Source organism: Rattus norvegicus, chromosome 8 (assembly GCF_036323735.1).
Source record: "Rattus norvegicus strain BN/NHsdMcwi chromosome 8, GRCr8, whole genome shotgun sequence".
In the NCBI taxonomy this organism is placed as follows: domain Eukaryota; kingdom Metazoa; phylum Chordata; class Mammalia; order Rodentia; family Muridae; genus Rattus; species Rattus norvegicus.
This window is the reverse complement of record NC_086026.1, coordinates 50,774,672-50,797,390: the sequence shown is the minus strand read 5'-3', so window position 1 is coordinate 50,797,390 and position 22,719 is coordinate 50,774,672. Positions and strand designations below refer to the sequence as shown.

General features: G+C 42.7%; 1 protein-coding gene and 2 long non-coding RNA genes across 2 annotated transcripts in view; 1 reads left to right on the top strand and 2 right to left on the bottom strand.

Moving 5' to 3' along the window:
• Positions 1-22,719, bottom strand: part of Mir100hgl (Mir100 Mirlet7a-2 Mir125b-1 cluster host gene like) — a 265,006-nt gene that overhangs the window by 63,519 nt on the left and 178,768 nt on the right.
• Lnc215 (long non-coding RNA 215) overlaps positions 1-22,719 on the bottom strand; it is a 118,106-nt gene that overhangs the window by 63,519 nt on the left and 31,868 nt on the right. Inside the window, exon 3 of the long non-coding RNA NR_126581.1 lies at positions 2,901-2,977. This is a non-coding gene — a long non-coding RNA (long non-coding RNA 215). The remainder of the gene's footprint in view (positions 1-2,900; positions 2,978-22,719) is intronic.
• On the top strand, positions 13,832-21,832 carry LOC134480160 (uncharacterized). The gene is made up of 2 exons (XR_010054363.1): positions 13,832-13,931; positions 20,082-21,832. It is a non-coding gene; the product is annotated as an uncharacterized LOC134480160 (long non-coding RNA).

Genomic DNA, 22,719 nt, shown 5'->3' with positions numbered 1-22,719 from the left:
CTATAGGCTTGTGGCCTTCAAGAGGATCCGTTCACCTTGTCAAAGGGGCATTCCCCTGTTGAGAACCCAGAAGATAAAGAGAGGCTTCAACAATAATAAAGCCCAATCGGGGAGCTATCCATAGAGCAGGTTAGGCTTCATGCATGGATCCTAATAGGTAAAATAAGAGCTCAGAAAAGCATGAGGGCCTGAGATGCTACCCCAGTGTTCCTCATCGGCCCGGTTCACCCCAGAGCCACACCCACAAGTGCTCAGAGTTGGGTGATGATACAGAGGTTGCAATGTCTGAGACCCAGACCAAGCAGCAACCAAATCATGAATCCCCCGAGAGTCTCTGTATCACTTATTTAAAACAATTTATTTCTTTTATGTAACACAGGTGTTTTACACAATTCTTGAGCCTCTGATGTTCCTCTGGTCCCTCTGACACAGGGATGGCAGTAGGAGTATTTCAAACTGGGCACTGACATTGTGGAGAGTTGCCGAGATGTGGGAATTATTGTTCCTATTGAAAGTTTAAGGGGGTGGGCTCCAGCTCCCTGACTAATAAGGACTAATTTTTTTTTAAATACAGGATAAGTCTTCCTAATTCAAATAATTAAAAAACCTAGCCCTCCTCCCTGCACCTCCCTTTTTAGATAGAGTCTCATTGTGAGACTCCCACGGAACAGGCTTGTTTTAAACTCAGAGATCAAAGCAAATGCTGGGATTAAAGGGGTGTACCACCATGCCCAGCTAAAACCCGAACCCTGACCTGATGGCACCAGATGCTGGGATTAAAGGGGTGTACCACCATGCCCAGCTAAAACCCGAACCCTGACCTGATGGCACCAGATGCTGGGATTAAAGGGGTGTACCACCATGCCCAGCTAAAACCCGAACCCTGACCTGATGGCACCAGAGGAAGATACCTCCCCTGAGGCCAGGTGATGTGTTACAGGGACAATATAGATGCCCAGAGAACTTTGGACAACATACCTCCAGGCTATGTATGCAAGATGGACGTGAACACTAACAACTTTGTGTTTGGACTTGGATCCCATTATCCAGTCATCTCAACATATATGAAAACATAATTTTAAATCACAAATATGAAACACTCTTCAACCACTCCAGATAAAGAATATTCAAACCACACTATGGCTAGTAAAACAGTATTTGTTAGCCATGAACTAAGATCTATCACGTGACACATTGGCTCCCTCACACAGTACCCATACATTCCCATGATGCATTGAGACCACAGAAAGGAACTCAACCCTGTATTTCCATGGGGCCATCTCTTCTTTTTTAAGTACAGGACAGAGGACTATGCATCCACATATACTAAGATTACCTTCCAGACAATCTCAAGTTTTAAATTCAGAAATCAAAAAACTGACCAGAAATTGAAAAGATTCAAATATTAGCATTTATGCCTGAAGAGGGAAGCTTATTTGTCAATAGATGCCATCCCTGAAGTAGTCACTGGATACCTCCTCCAAGAAACTTCTTTGTGTTGGGGAAGGAAATGGGGATTCTTTTTCCAAGGAAATATTTTGGGTCACTCCATGAAACAAAATTCTTCAGGGCTCTATCAGATAACAACCAAATGTGAAAACATGGAGCTGACACTTACAAACAAAGAGAAAGGTAATTTTCTGGGCACCAGATCATGGATGCTTGCAAACCAAAGGAAGCTGCCTGGATCATGAGAGCTGAGCTCAATATCCACTCACTCAATGAATACGGAGAAGTCCAGAAAGTACTAAGTTGTGATCAAGTAGAACTGAAATTAAAATATCAAGAACAACCTTTCGAAATTCATGTAAACCCTGAATTCTCAGATGTATGTATATATATATGTGTGTGTGTGTGTGTGTGTGTGTGTGTGTGTGTGTGTGTATGTATATAAGATACACATACATCATATACATACACATAGACATCCAGAGTTCAAAGACAGTGCTTGTGGTTTCAAATGAACTCTACCTAAATAACTTTCCAAAGATACAAACACTATTATGAAATTAATTCTAAAAACTCCCAAATTCCATAGAACCAAAGACCAATAAGGCTACATTTATGTGTTATAAAATGGTAAAACTAGCAACCAAGAAGAAGGATGACCAAAGTGTGGCTGCTTCAGACCTTCTTAGACCAGGAAACAAAAATATTCACAGGAGGAAATACACAGACAAAGTTTGGAGCAGAGACTGAAGGAAAGGCCATCCAGAGACTGCCCCACTTAGGGGATCCATCCCATATGCAGACACCAAACCCAGACACTATTGCTGATGCCAAGAAGTGCATGCTGACGGGAGCCTGATATAGTTGTCTCCTGAGAGGCTCTGCCAAATCCTGACAAATACAGAGGCGGATGCTGGCAGCCAACCGTTGGACCTAGAACATGGTCCCCAATGGAGGAGTTAGAGAAAGGACTGAAGTAACTGAAGGGGTTTGCAACCCCATAAAAAGAACAACAAAATCAACCAACCAGACCCCCACCAGAGCTCCCAGGGACTAAACCACCATCCCAAGAATACACAGGGATGAACCTTTGGCTCCAGCCACCTATGTAGCAGAGGAGACATCAATGGGAGTAGAGGCCCTTGGTCCTGTCAAGGCTCGATGCTCCAGGGTAGGGAAATGCCAGGGCAGGGAGGCGGGAGGGAGTGAGTGGGTGGGTGAAGAAGGGAAGACCCTCATAGAAGCAGGGGGGTGGGGGATGGAATAGTGGGTTTCTGGAGGAGAAACCAGGAAAGGGGATAACATTTAAAATGTAAATTTAAAAAATCCAATAAAAGAAAAAATAAAACTAGCACCATTAAAAACATACGTTTTCAATGTCCTAAAAATTGCACTAGAAATTGAAGAAATGGAAGGTTTAGAGGGTAATAGAGAAAAAAAAAAGCCATTACCTGAAAAAGCCAACTTCTTATGACTATTTTAAAACCAGCTTCTATGTTGCCAGTTTCTTAAAATCCGTCACCCGCACCTGGAAAACAAGACATTTGAAATATTTTTATAAGTTGATCAGGAATCTTTGCTGGTTTTTCAGTTCTTTGTGTCACTCCATTACTCTGTAAGTTAAATTATAAGTAATATTAGATCAAGAGTAAAAAGGAAGTTAAACAAGAACAACTAAATCTATTCCTAGAAGAAAACAACATTGGGACATGCCATGTTTATTTCTGGTGTGACGCATAATAAAAATGTTCTACAAATAAGTAACTCTCACATTCCCTGCCCCCATCCCCGGAAATTCCCTGGCTACCAATGTATTATAAAAAGGATTTTTACCAGGAAAAAAAATCAAACAGGAATGTGAAGTCTCAGAGAGGCTATTAACAGTCAGGGTTGGGAAAGCCTAACTGGAGAACAGGGTAACACTCACCACCCGAGAGGACATTCTAACTTTCTGATTGGGTATCAGCCTGAGAGACATCTACTCTCTGCCAACCAGGTGTGCAGAAGGACCAGGTAGCTCACCTCTATTGGTTCTAACATCTATCCATCCCTCTTCTAGCACAGCACAGTTCCTGATTTCAGTTCCACTTTGTCTTCATTGTTTCTTTGCTAAGGGAAGGCAGACCTACTGTGTGACAGCTTGCTAGCAAGGGCTCTGAGTTCTGCTTGCCTTGGGACTTGAGCATCAAGTCTGTGGTGACTTCAGCAGCAGTGTGCTTTCTTCCTGTCTGAAGATGTTATGTCCTATAGACCTCCTTTATTCAGAAATGGCAGCGCAAGTATATTAGACAATTATTTTAATGAAGAAAAGAAGGGAAAGAAGAAGGGTGAAAAAGAGAAACAGACTTATAGAAAGAGAAAAAAAGAGGGGGAGGAAAGGGGGAGGGGACCAAGTAAGATGGAGAAAAAAAAAAGGTAAAGAGAGAAAGAAGAGGAGGAAGGGTAGGAGGAGTTTGTACACATACACCCCTCAGCATTCACCCCAATACCCAGGATTGGAGAGTTCTTGGCCTGGCAGCCTGTAGCTTTTCGTTTTCTTTTTTCTTTTTTTTCCCCCTCTGATGCCTTTTCTCTTTCTCTCTCTGAAGTCTCTTGGGTGTGTGCGTGGGCAGACCCAGCGGCTTCTACAAAAACAGTACACACGGCAGTTGCTACACCCAGGGTAATTCACTGACGCTTCTCCCCAAATCATTCTACACCATACCTTTCCCGCTTGTGATAATGTCACAAGGACCCTAGGCTGTGGTGTTGAAAAACCCCCGAGAATACAATGTGGAATCAAAGCTAGCCACTTTAGGCTGAGTTAATTCTTTTCCAGGAGGGTTGGGAGGGGAGCTGAATTGAAGAGAGGAGGGGAGAGAAGAGCCAACCAGCCTCTCGGCATGGGTCTCCTGTGCTTTTAAGCAAGGCCAGATCAGACACTGCCATTTATAATCTTCCTACACCACACTCCTTATACTAAAAGTAAATAAATAAATAATAAATAAATAATAAGTAATTTAAGAAAAGTGACAAGCGACAGCATACGTAGGTCAATAAGGAACAAAGACGTGGAAATGGCATGATAGAATAAAACCGGATGGAAAATAAGCTTTCAGGCTGTTTGAGCGGGGTACTTCAATTTTTCATAATTAAGGAAATGTCTAAACCGACTTAATGTTCGATGCAAACAGATGTATAGGAGGGCTCAAGAGCGGAGAGTGAGGAATGGGCCGAGTTCGCTTTCGACACACTTGGCGAAACAAAGGAGACCGGGCCTTCAGCAGTCACAAGTCGCTTCATGCGCTGCTAGCTAATGAAGGACAACTTTCACTTCAGGAAGGAACAAGCTCATTCCCAGTGACAGTTCCCTTCCTCCTGGGTGCCAGCCTACAGTGTTTCTCTAACTGTACTGTCAACCAAGCAAGGGAGGGGGGGGGGGTTCGGATGAAAACCTAATAACAAGACTCTGGTTCTGACACAGAAACATCAGGCGCCTGTCAGTTCTTTAATAAAAGTGAACTGTGTGCCGAATGGGTGTTCCCAGGAGCCTGGCCAACTTCACCACTTTCTATTCAAAGGCAGGTTTTGTTTTTCAGAAGGCACAGCACAGTTAGATTAGAATGTGGGGGTGCAGAAGATGAAGTCACTTGCACCCTGGAAGGGAGAGAAAATGCAATCTGTAAAGGGCTGGTACAACCCCAGAGCACTGTCTGGTACAGGTGGATTTCCGAACTGGGGATTGTGGAGGAAATGTCTGGCCCGTTCACAATGATGCCTGCGAAAAGAAGCAGCCATCTGACCTGAGTGACCGGATTCTTTCGAAGGAGAATGCTGTGCTTGATGAATGGCACCGAGCCATTTGCAGGGACAGGCATAGTTAGCTAAACTAAGGTTCAGAAAGGAAAGAGGCTACCATGTTCCTCTTGTTATTAGTTTTCTTCTTATGCTTTCTAGAGTCTCTCTCTCTCTCTGTCTCTCTCTCTCTGTCTGTCTGTCTGTCTGTCTGTCTGTCTCTGTTTCTCTCTGTCTCTGTCTCTGTCTCTCTCTCTGACACACACACACACACACACACACACACACACACACACACACACACAGACACAATCTGTTGCCAGCCTAACCATATCAAAATGACAAGCAACATCTGTTTGTATGAGAGCCAAAATCAAACCTTAAATTTTTTTTGGCTACATTTCCCTTCTCTTTTTTTCCCCTTGACTCTAACATTGAAGAAGGAAATGACAATGTTAAGGTTCCGGGCCGCAGCACGGTGTCATCTCCCTCCTCCAGGCTGAAAGGCAAAGTTGTCTCATGCAGCATCGGCTTAATTAAGGGTGTCATCCCAGAGCATGCCCAGCCACACCAAAGCCAGTCTGCTGTCTCCCATCTTTTGCCACCCAGTCCCATTTAACACAAGTCACACCCAGGAGCAAGAGAGGCAGCTAGAGAACAAGGCAGAAATGCAGGAAAGTGGCCATCAGCAAGGGGCCCAGTCATTCCTCCATGGAGACGTGGATTTCTGGAAAGTCCCTAACGATTCACAGACGCACAGTACAAAGAATCAGAGCTGTGTCCATGGGGTTGGGGAAGAAAAGGAGCTGCCAATGAAAGCCTTGCTCTCCAGCATAAAAGAGTTTGCCCCAGCGAAAGGGAAAGAAGGCCCACTAAGACTCAACACCCATTTCACTCAGGATTTGGAAGAAACCCACACATACCGAGAGAGCAATGAATTCAGACAAGTTGCTAAGGAGACTTGTGTAAACTCCAAGCACAGACATATTTCTTGGCCTTTCCCCTGCATAGGTATCTCGTATTCCTAGCACGCAGCTCTGCAGCAGCCGTGCACCAACCTCCTGCATTAATCTTGGTCTTAACGGAACAGACTGGCAGAGCGCGCTGGTTGGCGATAGCACCATTCTCCAAACTTAACAAGTTAAAGGTGTGTGTGTGTGTGTGTGTGTGTGTGTGTGTGTGTGTGTGTGTGTGTAGTGTGTAGGTGGTGTGTGATGTCTGTGTGTGTAGTGTGTATGGTGTGTGTGTGTGTGTGTGCTGTGTATGTGTATGTGTGGTGTGTGATGTGATGTGTGTATGTGATGTGATGTGTGTGGGTATGTGATGTGATGTGTGTATGTGTATGTGTGGTGTGTGTATGTGGTGTGTGATGTGTATGGGTATGTGATTTTGTGTGTGTGTGTGTGTGTGTGTGTGTGTGTGTGTGCTTTGGGGAGAAAATAAGGAAATCTTAATTTAGATTTTTGAAAGTATCATGTGTTGAACAAAGACCATTCTCACTGTATTTCAGAAACAAAATAGAAATGGATAGGTAAAACATCAAATTATGAAAAATTCCCTGTGCCTGTACATTTGACTTTTTTCTTTGCTCCTAGACTTTCCCCTTTTTTGTGTCCAGTTAAAATCCTGTCCCACCGTGCATGAAAGCATGCACCCTATACATGACTGTAGGGACCCAGGTTTCTAGCACATCCTATCAAGTGGGAATCTGCTCCTCTGCTCTCTGAGTCCCAGAGAGGTCAGCCCTTGCAAACACACTGGGACACTTCCTCGGGCTTAGAGCTCCGTCCTATTAAAATGTGGTGTTAGCGAGCCTATCGGAAGATGGCTTCCAAGCTGAGCACATTATGTGAAACAAAGATCTCCCCGTAGAGTGGCACATCTCCAGCCACAGCTGATATCTGTCAACATTTGATTTAGGGGGAAATTAACATTGTCTTGTCAGACAGAGATGTTTGTGCTGTAGAAGTCAATATTTTCTTTTCGCAGCCTCCTCTATTAGAATTTCTGTGATTTTCCTCAGGATAGAGAGGAAGTAGAAAAATATAGTGCAGATTATTGTTCAGATGACCCGGCATATGCATGTCTGTGTTTTATTTGTATATTTGTGTGCACTTTCACATGCATGTATTTGTATATATGTTTTTGGATGTGTGTTTATGCAGTTTGTGCATGAATATGCATATATGTGCATATGTGTTATATATTTGTTTTGTAGTTATATGTCTATTGAATGTTTGTATGTACTTGTATACTTGAGTGTTTTCTCACGTGAACATGTATGCATTCCTCTCGGTGTATCTGTGTGTGTTTCTCAGCCTTGCCATGGAAGGTAATAATGGTAAAACACACACTACAATAGTTATGGGATGCACATCTCCAAATTAGGAAGGTTCACATTTGTCCACCAACTGTAATAGATAAACCGCAGTGAGGAGACATCGACCATATTGATGTCACAGCTCTTGGATGGGTGGCCATAAAGACAACTGAAGCAAGGGACAGAGTCCCTGCATCTGTGCCTCTTTGTACTCCAGGAAGGCCACGTTGCTTCTGTCTCTTTACTCTGTTAACCTTTATTTGGCTTCCGTACTCTAAGACTAAGGCGATTGCTCTGCCTCAGTTGAAGGCAACTGGTTGGGCAGCTCTGAGGCTGAGTCTTAAGCTAGCAAGATGGGGACTTTGCTCCCATCATTCCAGAATTGAGGGGGTGGGGTAACCAGGCCTGGCTACTCACCTTTCCCCCAACAAGACTCCATGCGGGCAGGCCCCCTGTTCTAGGGAAGGAATTGGTTATGTTTTTCCCTACGAAGTGCATCCTCCCGGATGCCACCTGGCACCATGCCATCAAGACTCGCTCAAAGTGAAGAATGAACTGGGGGATTTGATCAGGGTGGGCAGGCCCCAGCAGGTGACGGGACAATTGCCCAGAGTGCTGGTTAACCTGGAGGCCAGAGGGAAATACTTGCAATTTTTAAGATGTTTTTTGAGATTATAATATAATTATATCATTTTCTCCTTCTCCTTCCTTCCTCTCTCCAACCTCCCCGCATACCCCCAACTTATTCTCTTTCAAATTCGTGACGTCTTTTCCATTGTTGTTATGAGTGTATACACACAAAGACACGCCCACTCCTAAATACATAAATACAGTCTGCTTTCTCCTCCGTATTAATGTCACTTGTATGGCTGTTTTCAGGGGTGATCATCTGACCTTGGATAAGCAGTTGGTGTGCCCTTTCCTGGAGAAGACTGTTTATCCCCCTCCCAGCATCCTTAGTCACCTGTTCCCTGTGGGCTTTCCTGCCTCCATGTTAACCTGTCTTCTGGAATCCATCCTTATCCAGGCCTTGCTTGGGCAACCATGGACCCTTTTCCTTCATCTTTCCTTGAAGCTGCAGTGGTCAGAACCCCAGAAAATCCTACCCAGTGGCCTGTTAGCACATTTGTCCCTCCTGCTGGGGCTGAGTGGGTTGCTTACCCTTAATGTGGAAAAAATATATTTGCCAGAGTGCTGCACAGACCTGTATCAGCAAAGAGAGGAAGAACTCATGGACAGGATCGGCACAATCCCCATTTCTGAAGTGAGGTTCCTTTCCCGCATCTACGGCCCGGAAATGCTTTCCTCGATAGCTTAGCTTATTGCTTTCCGAAATTCCCCAAACAACAGAAGACGTGTGAGATATATTTCATTCCACTGCCACCTGCCCTCACTCCAACTCTGTGCTAATCTTTTGAGGAAAAGATATTAGTAAGCAAAGGGTCAACATGGCCGGGTAGCCTTAAGGGGAGTCCCAGTGATGAGTACACAGTGAATTCAGATACCTTTCGAATTGCAAAGAAGGCGGTTTTCACATTATATTGGAAAATTCTCTGAAATATGGGAAGAGACAAGAGAACGATTAAGGGTGGCTGACAAACTAAGATGCTATTCAGATGTATGTCAAACAATAACGTACCTCAACTTCTATTTTGAACATGGCTATAAATGCATATTCATATATATGCACTGTGAGGGTTAATTGTCAACTTGATAGAATCTAGAAACACTGGGAGATGGGTTTCATGGCATATCTGTAGGGGATTATCATTTTTGAAAGACTTAATTTCATTTACAATTATGTGTCTGCGTGTAGGTATCTGTAGAGCCCAAAGACCCCCGGATCTGGCATTATACACAATTGTGAGTCATCCAACATGGGTGCTGGGAATTGAACTTGGGTCCTTTGTATGATTTGCAAAAGCCCCTAATCACCAAGTCACCTCTCCAGCCCCAAGATCATCTTGATTATGTTAACTCATAGGAAGAACTTGCCCCCTGTTGGGGCCACTTTTCCCTGTCTCGGATCCTGGAGTATGTACACACAGAAAGAGAACTGAGTACCCTCAAGCATTCATGGTTTTTTCCTTTTTGATGGCAGATGCAATGTGACCAGCTACATCGAATATCTGCTGGTGTGAATTTCCTGCCATCGTGAACTACAACCTGGGGCTGTAAACCAAACGAAGCTTTTCCTCCTTAAGTTGTTTTCGTCAGGGTATTTTATCATAGCAACGGAAAAGAGACTAAAACCCGTGCGGGTTTACAAATAGGCTTGAGTGCTTACCATCAAACCTGTCACTATTAACCTTGTGGACAAAGACTGCAACTTTTTCTCACTGTATAAGCCAACCTTTCTTTAGTCCACTCTGAGATTTACTCTCATGGGCGGGGTACAGGCTGAGAAATGGAACACTCCACTTTCCTGTCTTGCATGAACTAAAGCTTCAGATTGCAAAATATTTTCACATCATCCAGCTATTCTCTCTTAAACCCAGTGACTCCACATTGGACCGGAAGTCAACACAAAGAAAGGCCAAGTCTTTCTAAAGTTCAGGCATTATTTTTATGACAAGAGTGGGATTCAGATTCCTAGGTTTGGCTGAAGGAACCAGAGGGCCCTTCGTGGTTTTTTCTACTTCTCATGTTGGTCAACTATCGTAGGTCGCCTGGAATCCTAGGGTACAGGACACGCTAGCCGCAGGTACTCCTGCAGCCAACAGGTTGGAGAGTGTCAAAGATGATGAAGCACCCAATTGGTCATATTGAGATTGGCATCAGAGATCAGTCAAGGTTGAAAGGGTCCTATATTCTAGTCAAGCAAGTGCAATCGTGCAGTCCTCTACCTCTGATCTCCAGTGACAGCAGGTCACAGGCTTGCCAGTCTGGAATATAGAATCTCAGAATGCATGTATGTCTGTTACATGAGGTAGCTGTTCAAGCTAACTGGGTTTTTCTTTGTCTTGGCACACAAGACTGAGAGCAAATTCCAAATGGGAAACAGAGAGCACATCAAGTTCATATTGTCCCTTGGAACTTGTTTTCTATATATACTTAAATCAAATGGTTATTAGCTGATAATTTAAAAATGACTCATTCCCCCAGGAAGAGTTCAAGTGTTATTCTTAGGCAGAACTAAGCACTCCTGCAATCAAATTTGTATTCTCATCTCACATAAATAATTTATTGGTGACATTTAATGTGGACCAGACATCACCTCATGGATGGCTTATAAAAGGAGGACCGTGTTTCCATTTCCTCTGGTGGAGTATTTTGAGGTTGGTAGACAGATACGGGTGGAGCGTGTGGGAAGTCTCACAGCCCATGTAAAGGGCGGATGACAGTAAGCCACTCTTGAAACATCTTCGGGGTACTTTGAAGAATTCTGACGCCAGCTTCATCCTTTGGTTTTAAAGGAAGTCACTTTTTTATCAATTTAAACTGATTTGCGGAAAGATTCTAAACTTGCTTGCAGTCGCAGTAGGAAGAAGTTTTACGAATCAGCAGTGTGTTAATCAACCACAGAAGAAGAAGGCTGACAGTAATGAGATTTTTGTCATTTCCATTTAACCCTGAGCTTCCTCGTGTCGCCATGTCTCAGTCTTTCGTGTGACCCTGAGGAGAAGATAGTCAGAAACTTCCAGTAGAAGGCGTTCGGAGGTGCCTGAAAATAAGTTTTCATGACTATCTCGTCTCTGGACATTCTGTCTAATAAAGAAGTATAATTTTATCTTAGAGACATAATTTCTATATAAATGTCATTCACATAACCCTTTGGATATGCAGACTAGTTAAAAAAAAGAACCAAACAATTCCTATCACTGTGAGATGTATAGCTATGGATGGCTATGTATATGTGAAAGGCAAATACATACATACATACATTCATACATACATACCTTCATACATACATACATTCATACATTCATACATACATACATTCATACATACATTCATACATACATACATTCATACATACATACATTCATACATACATACATTCATACATACATACATTCATACATACATACCTTCATACATTCATACATACATACATTCATACATACATTCATACATACATACATTCATACATACATACATAATTGTAGAGGTTTTGCGTAGCTGAAGTCTCCAAATTTATTAATTTTAGCCATGGTTCAGAAAATACATATTTTTTTTACAACAAAGACCTCCTCCTGAGTATGGCCACTTCTCTTGCAATGCCTGGAGAGGATCTGGCAATGTTGGGGACAGCAAGGGACAGCAGTGAAGCTGCCTAGCTCCCTCTTCTAGAAGGGAAGACTGGAATGACAGAACAGAATTAAGGGCAGGGGGCTGGTCCTTTACTGAGAACACTGTTACAGTCAGAGGAGCCAGGAACCTCTGGGTCCTAAGAGGCTTTAGCCCAGCTGCAACCTTCTCACTGTAAAGATATGAGTTCACTAATGGACTATTGCCCCAATAAGGAGGGAAAGCTTCTGCCAAGGGTTGATGGGAAAATCCCCTTTTCTGACACCAAGCCTTAAAAATAACCACATCAGAGACTTCTTGATCTAAAGTTCTCTGATGAGCTCATATAATGGGCTATGAAATGTACCTTCCAAAGAATAAAGGTGGGAGCCTTTACAGGGAATTTGGGTATGGATATCTACCTGTGGGATAAATGACCTTATCTCTACATTTCAAATATGAAAACAAAGGCTGTTTGTCAACATTATCCCCAAGGAAACAACATCTTATCTATAAATTTCAGGTCTTCTAACCAATGAACGAGTCAGCATCTTGTCTATAAAGATGCAGGTCTTCTAGTCAATGAACGCTGGCCACCCATCTGTCTTTCACTGGGCTCACAGGCCCTCCTGAAGTTAGAGCATTATCCTTGTCACAGGGGAGGACTTCAAATGTCTTCTATAGCCACACCCCACTTTCAGTGCATGTGGTAAGTGGACATGAAGGGTCAAAGCTACCAGATGTTTCTCAGTGACCTGTGTGTACATATCAAGTCACTGATGAGTTTTCCTTGTGTACCCAAAGCCCTGGACAGAAGTGGTGACCACAGCAGACGGGAGGTTCTACCTCTATTACCAATGGAGAGATTTTTTTTTCAAGGAGCCTTACTGGCTTGACCTCCAAGGGGTAAAACCTGGTTAGGAGTTGGAAATAAAACACAATAAAAACTCTGTCTGGAACGGGTTTACACAAGACCCCTTGAGTAACAGAAATTATGAGACATTCTACCCAGAGTTCAGCTGGGCATGAGGACCTTCCTTACTGTCTACACATCTGTAAGACCTATTAGTGCTTAGGAACTAGGATTGCCTGCTGATGGGTTTAGGAGCTGCCCTCCCACTGAAGGGGCTGTGAAGATGTGAACAGTAACATATGTCTGCCCCAACTCTCTGCTCATAGCTTTCTTTGTGTGTGGGGAGGGGGATAATATATTCGAGTGGATGACAAAAATCTAGGGTCCTGCACCTGAATGACTATCCTGATGCACATGCAGGAGTAAGCTTGCAGTTGACACGTATCCATTGCTATATGGCTCTCCGAACGAAGAGCTGAATTTTCCTCTTAGCAGTTCTTGGCCTCTCTCTTGGAGCCATGGCTGACAAACAAAGGCATCAATAAATAATCTCCAAGCTAGCAAGGAAGCCCTGAGAGAGAGAATGAACCTCCCATAACTGCCTTTATTACGGCATATGGCTGACTGGCCTCCCTAATGTGAAGGTAATGACATTCTTGTTTCAACATCTTTGCAAAGAGTTTGGGAATGATACTGTCTGCACTGTGTATTTTCTCTTCCATTTGGTTAGACTTCTGGCTTACTAGATCCCCACCTCCCTGTGTGCTCACACACACACACACACACACACACACACACACACACACGTACCACAAACACCTCACAAATAGGCTGCGCCAGATGGGCTCTTAATCACAACAATCATCTGGGAAATTAAATGTTAGAAAATCCAGCTCATTTTCCCACTGGAGATGGGGGCCTAGGCTGTCGCCATGTCCTATATGAAACCCAGGCTGCCTCTTAAGGAAGGGCCAATGCCGTGGATCTCACACAGGCTTTATGCTTTACAGTGTCTGTATTTCTTTCCCAGAAAATGACTGCAGCTCAATTCGGTTTTGTTTCTGTTCTGATGGCTGCTATTAATACCCCCTATTTACAGAACACATACCTCAGAGGAGCTCAAAACATTTACAGAAATTAGCCAAGCCTTGTAACATCCTGTCAAGTGGGCAGGCACCAGATATTACTTTCTTCATTTAAAAGGAAGAAGTCGAGCTATTAAAAGGGCAAATATCTTTGCTTGCCACAGACACAGGACCCCATCGCCCACTCACTTCCAAGGTTCTACTGAAGCTGCCAAATGGGGTAAGTGTTTATTTACACTGTGCTCACTAGCTTAGTACTCTGGTGGTTTTCAGACACATACAAAATGCTTTAAGAATCCTCACATGAAGATGTCATGCCATCTTTTCAGGATTTAATCCCCCCTCTCCCTCTCCCTCTCACTCTCCCTCTTCCTTTCCCTTTCTATCTCTTTCTCTGTCTCTCTGTCTCTCTGCATCTCTCTGTGTCTCTCTCTGTCTCTGTCTCTGTCTCTCTTTCTCTCTCTCTCTCTCTCTCTCACACACACACACACACACACACACATACACACACACACACAATTTGCTTCCTCCAGTGATGGTCAACATGAATGGTGAGTTTGTAATCAGACAACACGTCTTTCTAGAGCAGTTTCCTCCCCCTATTCCAGATTCTATTCCATTGGCACTCCTCAGGTGAACTTGAGGTCCCAGGAGAAGTCAGGTTGGTGGGGGGTTGTAATTCCCATAGAGTCCAGTACTTAGCCGGTTACAATCACTAGGAGATAGCAACACATGAAGAATGAACTGCTAGCGTTGAGGCAGGTAGGACTATGTTAGTGTCATGAAGCCCTGGGCAGGATCACTACCTTCTCTCAACTCATCGTCTAAAAGAAGAGTATATCATATTTGCTCTGAAGTTTATAATGGGACTATTTGTAACAGGTGACAAGCAAATTCATCAATAGAATGATGACCAAAGACAAAACAGCAACTCCATGGTGGGATACTCTGTAGTCATTATGAAAAAAGACTGGGCCATTAATGGTAGGACACACTGTAATCTCAGAAGTTTAGAGGCTGAGACAGGAGGATTGCTATGAGTTTGAGGCCATCCAAGGTTGCACGGTAAGACCTGGGCTTGCCTAAAATACATGAGCACTGTTTTGGGGAGAGAGAGAGAGAGAGAGAGAGAGAGAGAGAGAGAGAGAGAGAGAGATCAATTAAAAGAAAAAGGACAGACACAAAGAACTTGAAGACACATTAAGGGTAAAAATAATGAGATGCAGATCCTCTGTTTATATTCTCAGATTTTCTTCTTGTTAAGAACAGGATACTGAACAGCAGAAGATCAAATAGGCCAGTAGCATAAACTGCATGGACTGTACACACAGCGTGTTAGAAAAATCATCCTTATTGCTATTGCTGTTCTGTGGGGAGGGAGGGCTGGGCCTGTCTCTCCAGTGTCTGGCACACTGAAGAGGGGCCGACTGACTGAGCAAAAGAAAATTGCTCAATGACGGACCCAACCAGGAATTAATTGTTGAGTCAGAAAATAAGGACACAAGTATGAATCACAAGGAATCTTATGTACTGTTTGGACATTTGAGTGGAGTGAGGCCACATCATCCTTTGGGAAGTAACAAGGCTAGAAAGTTCAGGGGCTGAGATTCCAGAGGAGTGTTTCTTCAAGTGCAGCCCCAGGACCACCCAGCCAAGTCCCCTGGGAAGCTGAGTAACCATTAAGATTCCTGGGACCCACCCAGATATGAACCAGATTCTTTGGGATGGTGATTCAGAAATATGGGTTGCCTATAAACACACATACACTCTCTGTGTGTCTCTGTTTCTGTCTCTTTGTTTCTCTGTCTCTCTGTCTCTGTCTCTGTCTCTCTCTCTGTCTCTCTCTCTCTCTCTCTCTCTCTCTCTCTCTCTCTCTCTCTCTCTGTGTGTGTGTGTGTGTGTGTGTGTGTCCGCCACTGGTTTTGTGAACTGTATGCATTTAGAGTATACAGTTTGATGTTCTGTCATGTATACATGCATTGTAAAATGATCAAACTAAACTAATTATCAATGGCCATGCGCTTGCTTCCGTCCTACCTCTCCTTCCTCTGTCTCTCTCCTTTTTCCTCCTCTTCCTTCCTTTTCTCTCCTTGCTTTTTTCCTCTCTCCCTCCTTGCTTTTCTGCTTCTCTCTCCCTCTTTCTCCTTTCCTTTCATCCTCTCTCTCTTTTGCCTTTTCCAATGGAGAGAACACAGAATTTACCCATTTATCAAAATCACAACACTGCTAAAATGCCCATCCTGTGCAGAAACATACACAGATCAATGTAATCTCTATCAAAACTCCAACAGCATTCCACCACAGAATGAGAAAAATGGAAACCCTGAAATTCATAAGGAAACACAGAGGATTCCAAATGCCCAAAGCAATATTGAAAAAGAAGAACAAGGCCAGAGGTAATATACTTTGTCATTTCAAAATATGCTACAAAGCCACAATAATCCAAACATTGTGGTTCTACATTAAAACATACAGATGCATAGATAAACGGAGCATAAGAGAAAGCCCAGAAATCTATGCCTTATGGTAAACTTATTCTTTTCACAAGGTGGAAAGAATTTACAGTGGAGAGAGACAGACAGAAAGGTAGACAGACACACACAGGCAGACAGCCAACAGGGTTAGAAAATTTGTTTACACACATGCAGAAGAGTGAATTGAACCCTTATTACAAACTATATACATAATCAACCCAGCATGTAAAACTTAGATATAATGACTGGAACTATAAAGCCGCTAGAAACACCAAAACCAAACCGAAACAAACAGAACCCACTTCAATTGCTTATTAAAGCCTGTGTAGGCCAGCTGATCACATGCTGAGGGAATTTTAAAAAAAAAAACAAAAAACTAGCCAACTCTTGAAACGATGCACATTGCTGATTCTCACCAAACTTGGGTCGGTCACAGAGCTTGTTATGAAGTGGGCTCCTGTTTGTTCTCAGTTGTCTTTGTGCCAGAGAGAGGCAGGCCTTGGGAAGCTCCTTGTTTCAGCTCTTGCTAACTGACCCTAAGATGACCTTGAGTGTGGGTGTACTCCCTTCCTCAAGGCTGTGAGGTGTCTGGAAAGGTCACACATGAGCCTCATCAGTGAGCGATTCGCCCCTTTGACATTAGAGGGAAGCAAAGGCTGGATGCTGGATGGCTTGAATTCTATAGAAAGACTGGCCCTGCAAAGCTCTCAGGAAATTCACATTTTGCGAAGGACCTGGGCCTAGACAGTTTAGACCAAGTGGAGATTATTAAGGCCGTAGAATGTGAATTTGGGTTTGGAGTTCCTGATCTAGATGTAGAGAAGTTATTGTGTCCACAAGACATCGCTGGCTACATTGGAGATAAGAAGGATCGTATGGATCAAGTATCAAAGCCTTCATCCTCTCTCTCTCTCTGACGACTCAGAGAACATTGTCGAGTATCTGGAAGTGAAAACACATGGTGGCTAATCCCTTCAAACGATGGCAGCCATGTTGGGCTTGTATTTGAACTGTCTGAGTAAGGACTCAGATTATTTATCCCTTTGATACAATTTTATCATTTGAAAATAAATATAAAACCCAATAGAGGTTATTGAGATTGGTCTTGTCAATAAACATTTTGGGTTATGACACCAAAAGTTAAGCAATTAAAAAAAATAGACAAGTGATTTGCATTGAAATGAAAAATTTGGCCGTAAAAGACGCAGCAGAATAAATGGGCAAATTAAGAGAATAACTTTAGACTGTGTGCCTTATATCTGCTGGGGTAGCTCCTTTCCAGCTATAGGTAACAAGTGTCAGATCTTGACCCGAGTCTGTTAGGACAATCATAACCTTTCTGGAATTCAGCCTCTTTGCTTTGAAGTCCTGGGTGCTTTTGAACAACACTTTCAATGGCAGAGTTGCTTTACCCTTAGCTGCCACTGTGGCCTGAAATGAGGCACAAAGAGGACTCTTCAGACCTGACGTGACCTGTCCTGAATCTGCAGGTACCACCTGCACATCTTTAAACACAGGGCTGCCTGTCATTTGACTTTGCTACTTTAGTAGTTACTAAAATCATTGAGTAGGGACTCTCTCAGCACTCACTCCAAATGCTTATGCGTACAGGTTCACATTTAATGCATTGATAGCTTAATTAGATTTCATGTCATAGCATAATAACTAGAACAGATATGCTCCCCCCCACACACAAACACATGTGAAGATCACCAATAAAACATTCTTCTCCAGCTCTGGGCAGAGATGGGGTAATAAGAATATATGCAGTCAAATTCATGTGACTGACAGCCAAGGGACACTTGTCAGGTTCTAAGAATGGCAGGATCCAAAAGTGGCAAGTCTTGGTATCATCAAAAAAAATCTGAGTTTTAGGAGGCAAAATCCATTAGTCTTCTAATGTAGGAGAGCTTTAAAAAATGGAGAAAATTCATAACCAAAAAGGCTGAGTCTCCATACAGAGCTTCTGAAAGAGCTCAGCCAAGGGACAAGCCTATGGGGTTGCTCTCTCTGAAACAGTCATCCTTACCTAACTTACTAAGGAAATGGGCTTCGGTGACTTACTCACGCAGAGCCCCAGTTTCCTTGAGTATAAAGTTGAAAAGTAACAAAAGGGTCTCCTAAGGTTAAGGAGACAGTGAATGAAATGGTCCGAGAATCCCTTGGAGTGTGACTCAGATACACCGAGAGTGCGTTTTAAAAGCTAACGTTCAGACAGTGGAGTGGGCTTTCATAGGAAGCGCCGGCCTTTCTTGTAGGCACAGGAACATGGAGCGATGAGAGGGATTTAGGACGACTCAGTGCGCTGTGCTTTTGGAGTCCTCACACTGCTTTAATTCCAAAGTTCCTGTGTTATTTGTGTGCTCTATATTACCCTTCATAATTAAAACCAAACCTCAAAAATGGATAGTGAGTCATTTTGTCATAGAATCTAAAGATTCTTTGAAAGATGTCTGAAATTTATCCTAATTTTTTAAAGGCTAAAATTATTGGCAGGTCCATGGTTCAGAGACCATGAATACCTAGGGTCTAGGGTGCTGAATAATGATTACCAAGTAAATAATCACTACCTAAACACGTGACTGATGCATCTATCTATTGCATCATGGGAGCAGACCTCTTACAGAAGGATCTGATAGAATATGAGTTCAAGGAGTGCTACTGGACTTCATTGATCAGAGTTAAGAATGGAAAGTGGACATGAGCTACTCTTCTACAGCAACCTAGACGGTGAGGCTGATATCTGTCAGCATTTTGCAAAGCGCATTGCTATGGTTTATATTTTCTGCCTCTTCACTTCAGGAGTTGCCAGTGGGGATTGGGGTGGAATAGAGTTTGAGAAGTAATTAAGTCATGAGGTCTCCTTGGCCAAGTCCCCACAGGATGGGTTCTATATAGCACATGATTCCTCAAACAAGGACATTTCGCTCCTCTGTACAACCCATTCCTCCACAGAACCTTCCATTTTGGCCATCTCCAAAGTAGTGTGAGATGATTTCTGATTTTTATAAATAACTCATACTGGAGTTGGAGAGATGGCTCTGTGGTTAAGAACAATCACTGCTCTTACAGAGAACTGAGTTCGGTTCCCAGCACCTCCGTTGGGTGACTTACAACTACCTCTAAGCCCAGCACCAGGGGATGAGATACCCTTTCTGGCCTGTGTACACATGCACAGATACATATATACAAATAATTAAAAACTAAAAATATATACGTGTGAATAAGCCAGAGCATTCTATTCAGTTGTGGAAGCCCAACATGGATGAAGACACATCCAGTCACTTTGATAATATCTAGTGTTTTCTTTTAAGATTAGCTAAGGAAAGAAGTTAGAATTTTAGTTGTAGCCATCACCTTTGACATCTTGGACCTAGAAGCACAAGGCCAGTGGAGATCTCCTGGATGCTATGTCCTGTTCTCTATTCCTACTTCTTCCTTTCTATCACCCTTGCTTCTGTTCACCCTCCTCACCCCATCTCCTTTCACTTATGAGTGAAGGCACTAGTAGGGGCTTGTCTCAACATTAGAAGTAGTTCTTGCATATTTCCCATTTACTACTAAGTGCCCAGCTCTGGAATAATATTAGGCATAAGGATGTTATATATATATATATATATATATATATATATATATATATATATATATATATATATATATATTATGAGTTAAGTATTAGCTGAGAGAAGCAGGGGTAGTTCACACAAGAAAGGAAAAAATTCTATTGTTTATCTCAGTAAGAATTCCAACCAATTACTGGTCCACACCAGTATTTCTTTTTGTTGATCAAACATTGTATTTTTTAAATGTATTTATGCATTTAGCTATTTGCTTTTCTGTGCGGTGTGAAGGCCTCAGAAATGAAAATCTATTTTCTCTTATCTCTTCCCACAAAGAGCCACTCCAAGGTTCCTGTGTCACAGTGCCTGTGATCACCAAGCATGGCTGATCTCAAGAACAATATGATGAGTAAAGCCATCTCTAAACTTTCCACAGCAAGGAACCATGTCTCAAGCAGTGCCCAGGACTCTATAGAGCCTCAGTAAATGATGGTGAAGAGAACAGAAGTAGAATGAAAGGATGCTAGCAAATATGCCACATAGTGAGCAAATGTACTTTTTACTGGATCTATGCTGCAGTCATTCAATAAGCATTTGTTGAATACTACTTGTTCTAGTCATGATGATGCATACTTGAAACTTTTACAAATGGATAACATGAAGGTAATAGAAGAGGTGTGCTTGGAGTCCACACTCAGAAGGGGCACATACCGCCTGGCATTGTCAGTGGACAATGTGAGAATGACACCTGAACACAGGTGTTAATGAGGCATGAAGGGACAGCGGATGGATAGAAAAAGCCTAGTCCAAAGGAGACTTATGAAGAGTCAACAAATCCATCCATTCTTTCAACAAGGAACTTCTTACAAAGACAAATGGTCTCTACATATTAGTCACTCTCTAAATTGATGGCTTACTATGTTGCCAAATTTTGCTATAGCAAACAGACATCTTTCATGTAGGGTGACATTGACACCACCAACCCCAAACCCTCAACATTCCCATGTGATTGACTCACTGGACAGACTCAAATGCCTGTACTCAAGTGTGGGCTGACCTCCCTGACTGTGGTCCCAGCACATGCAGTGTTCCAGTATGTTCTGGCCAGGCTAAGAAAGCAGCAAGCTTTTGTGTCATTTCCACCCCCCTCAGAGCTAGCTCTTGTCATGCATCTACCACCCAATGTAATATTTCACGCCAGGGCCTGAAGCTCCTTAAGGAAGCCTAGTAGAGAGAGGATAATGAGGCAAGACTTTGAGAAATTTTCAAGAAAGAATCACAGGAACTTTAAACACTTAGCCAAACTACTTAGAAATGGAATGGAAATGAGTTCTCATGTTGACCTAGAATAAAAAATTAAACTCAAGTACAAAGACCTTGAAAGTCAAAGTAGGTAAGAAGAGAAGCAAGGTGTTCCTGTCCTTAACCACTCAGAATCTCTGGCCTGACAGTCAATTATCTTCTACATTTTTTATGGACCATCCTGGTCTGCCCGTGCCAGAGGTACAGCCACAGAGCTTTACCTTACTATCTTTGAAACAGAGTTACTCATAAATGGACACACATATGGGTACCTCCCCATGTCAGTCCATATATAAAAGGATTGTGGAGAAGCAAGAAGGAAAGACCTCCAAGAGAGTCATCAGCAAGCACCGGGCTTCTCAGGGCTGACTCTCTGTCTGGAGGTGTGTAGAAACACACAGGAATCACCATGGGGCTGAATCCAGTCCTCCCTGGATGTGGCCCTATTGGGCTACTCCACATGCTCAAGCTTACTCATTCTCATCCATATGTACTGCATTAAAGATAGATCGCAGTCACCCTGTACCTCCAAGAAGCAAGTGCCTCAACCTTGACTTGATCCCATGGTCTTGAGTCAGGCGGGCCAATGCCATTCTGGTTTTGCTTCTGAGTTTTCACTATGAAAGACAAGATCTTTGAGATAGAGAAAGGATAAGGGAAAACAGCTACTGTGGACCTTTGGGGAACTGTTCTTTGCCAGTGGTTATGATGGCAAATGCTAACCAAATGGCAATTCACACACATTCACAAAAGCCTAATAAAAGCTTCACACTTCTATATTCCAATATTTTTCAAAAATATTCTATTTTTATTTTCAATTGGGTATATGCATGCATGTCAGTGCCTGGGTATCTGCATATAAATGCCGGTGTCTGTGGAGGCCAGAATGTGTGTGGAGCCTCCTTGAGCTAGAATTACAGGAAGTTGTGAGCTGCCCAAGGTTAGGTGCTGAGAACTGAACTCGAGTCCTCTGAAGGAGAAATATGTGCTCTTAATCTCAAGCTGTCTTCTCAGACCCTGTTATAAAACTTCTGTTTGTCACAGAAAATTGATGTAGAAGGCATTTTCTTTCCATGACCTGTCAACCAAGCCTCAGATATGTGTTTAATGCATATTTACATCATGTGGCATAGTGTTACACTCCCATTATTTGGAAGATATAAATGACATTATTTATTGCAATATAAATATTATATGCATACATCTAACAAATACTCATCTGCTACCTTTTTTAGATTTGGCAGTGAGCTAAAACTTGCACACTTGGAAAGGATTTTTATATTCCCTTGAATAGTATTTTACAGATGTGATAAAGATACAGATTTTATGAATATACAGTGAAGCCCACTGTCAAGTGTGGACAACTTATCACATTGTGCTTTCATAACTCAAAGTTTTCATTATTGATGTGCTCTCTCCATTATTTGTTAACCCAAAAGAATGGGACTCCCTATTATAAGGTGATTTTGATTTTTACACAATATGAAAATATTAGTTCAGAAAGAAAGTGTGTTGTCAACTGGTGGATTAGAAGCTGCCTCATGTGCCTTCCTTCAAGAAGAGAGTCAATAAAAAAAAGAACAGACTGTCTCAAAGCGAGACCCATTAGGGAATTCCCAAAGGCACTAATAGAACAGCTGAAATTAGCAAGAAGAAGATCCACAACATACCA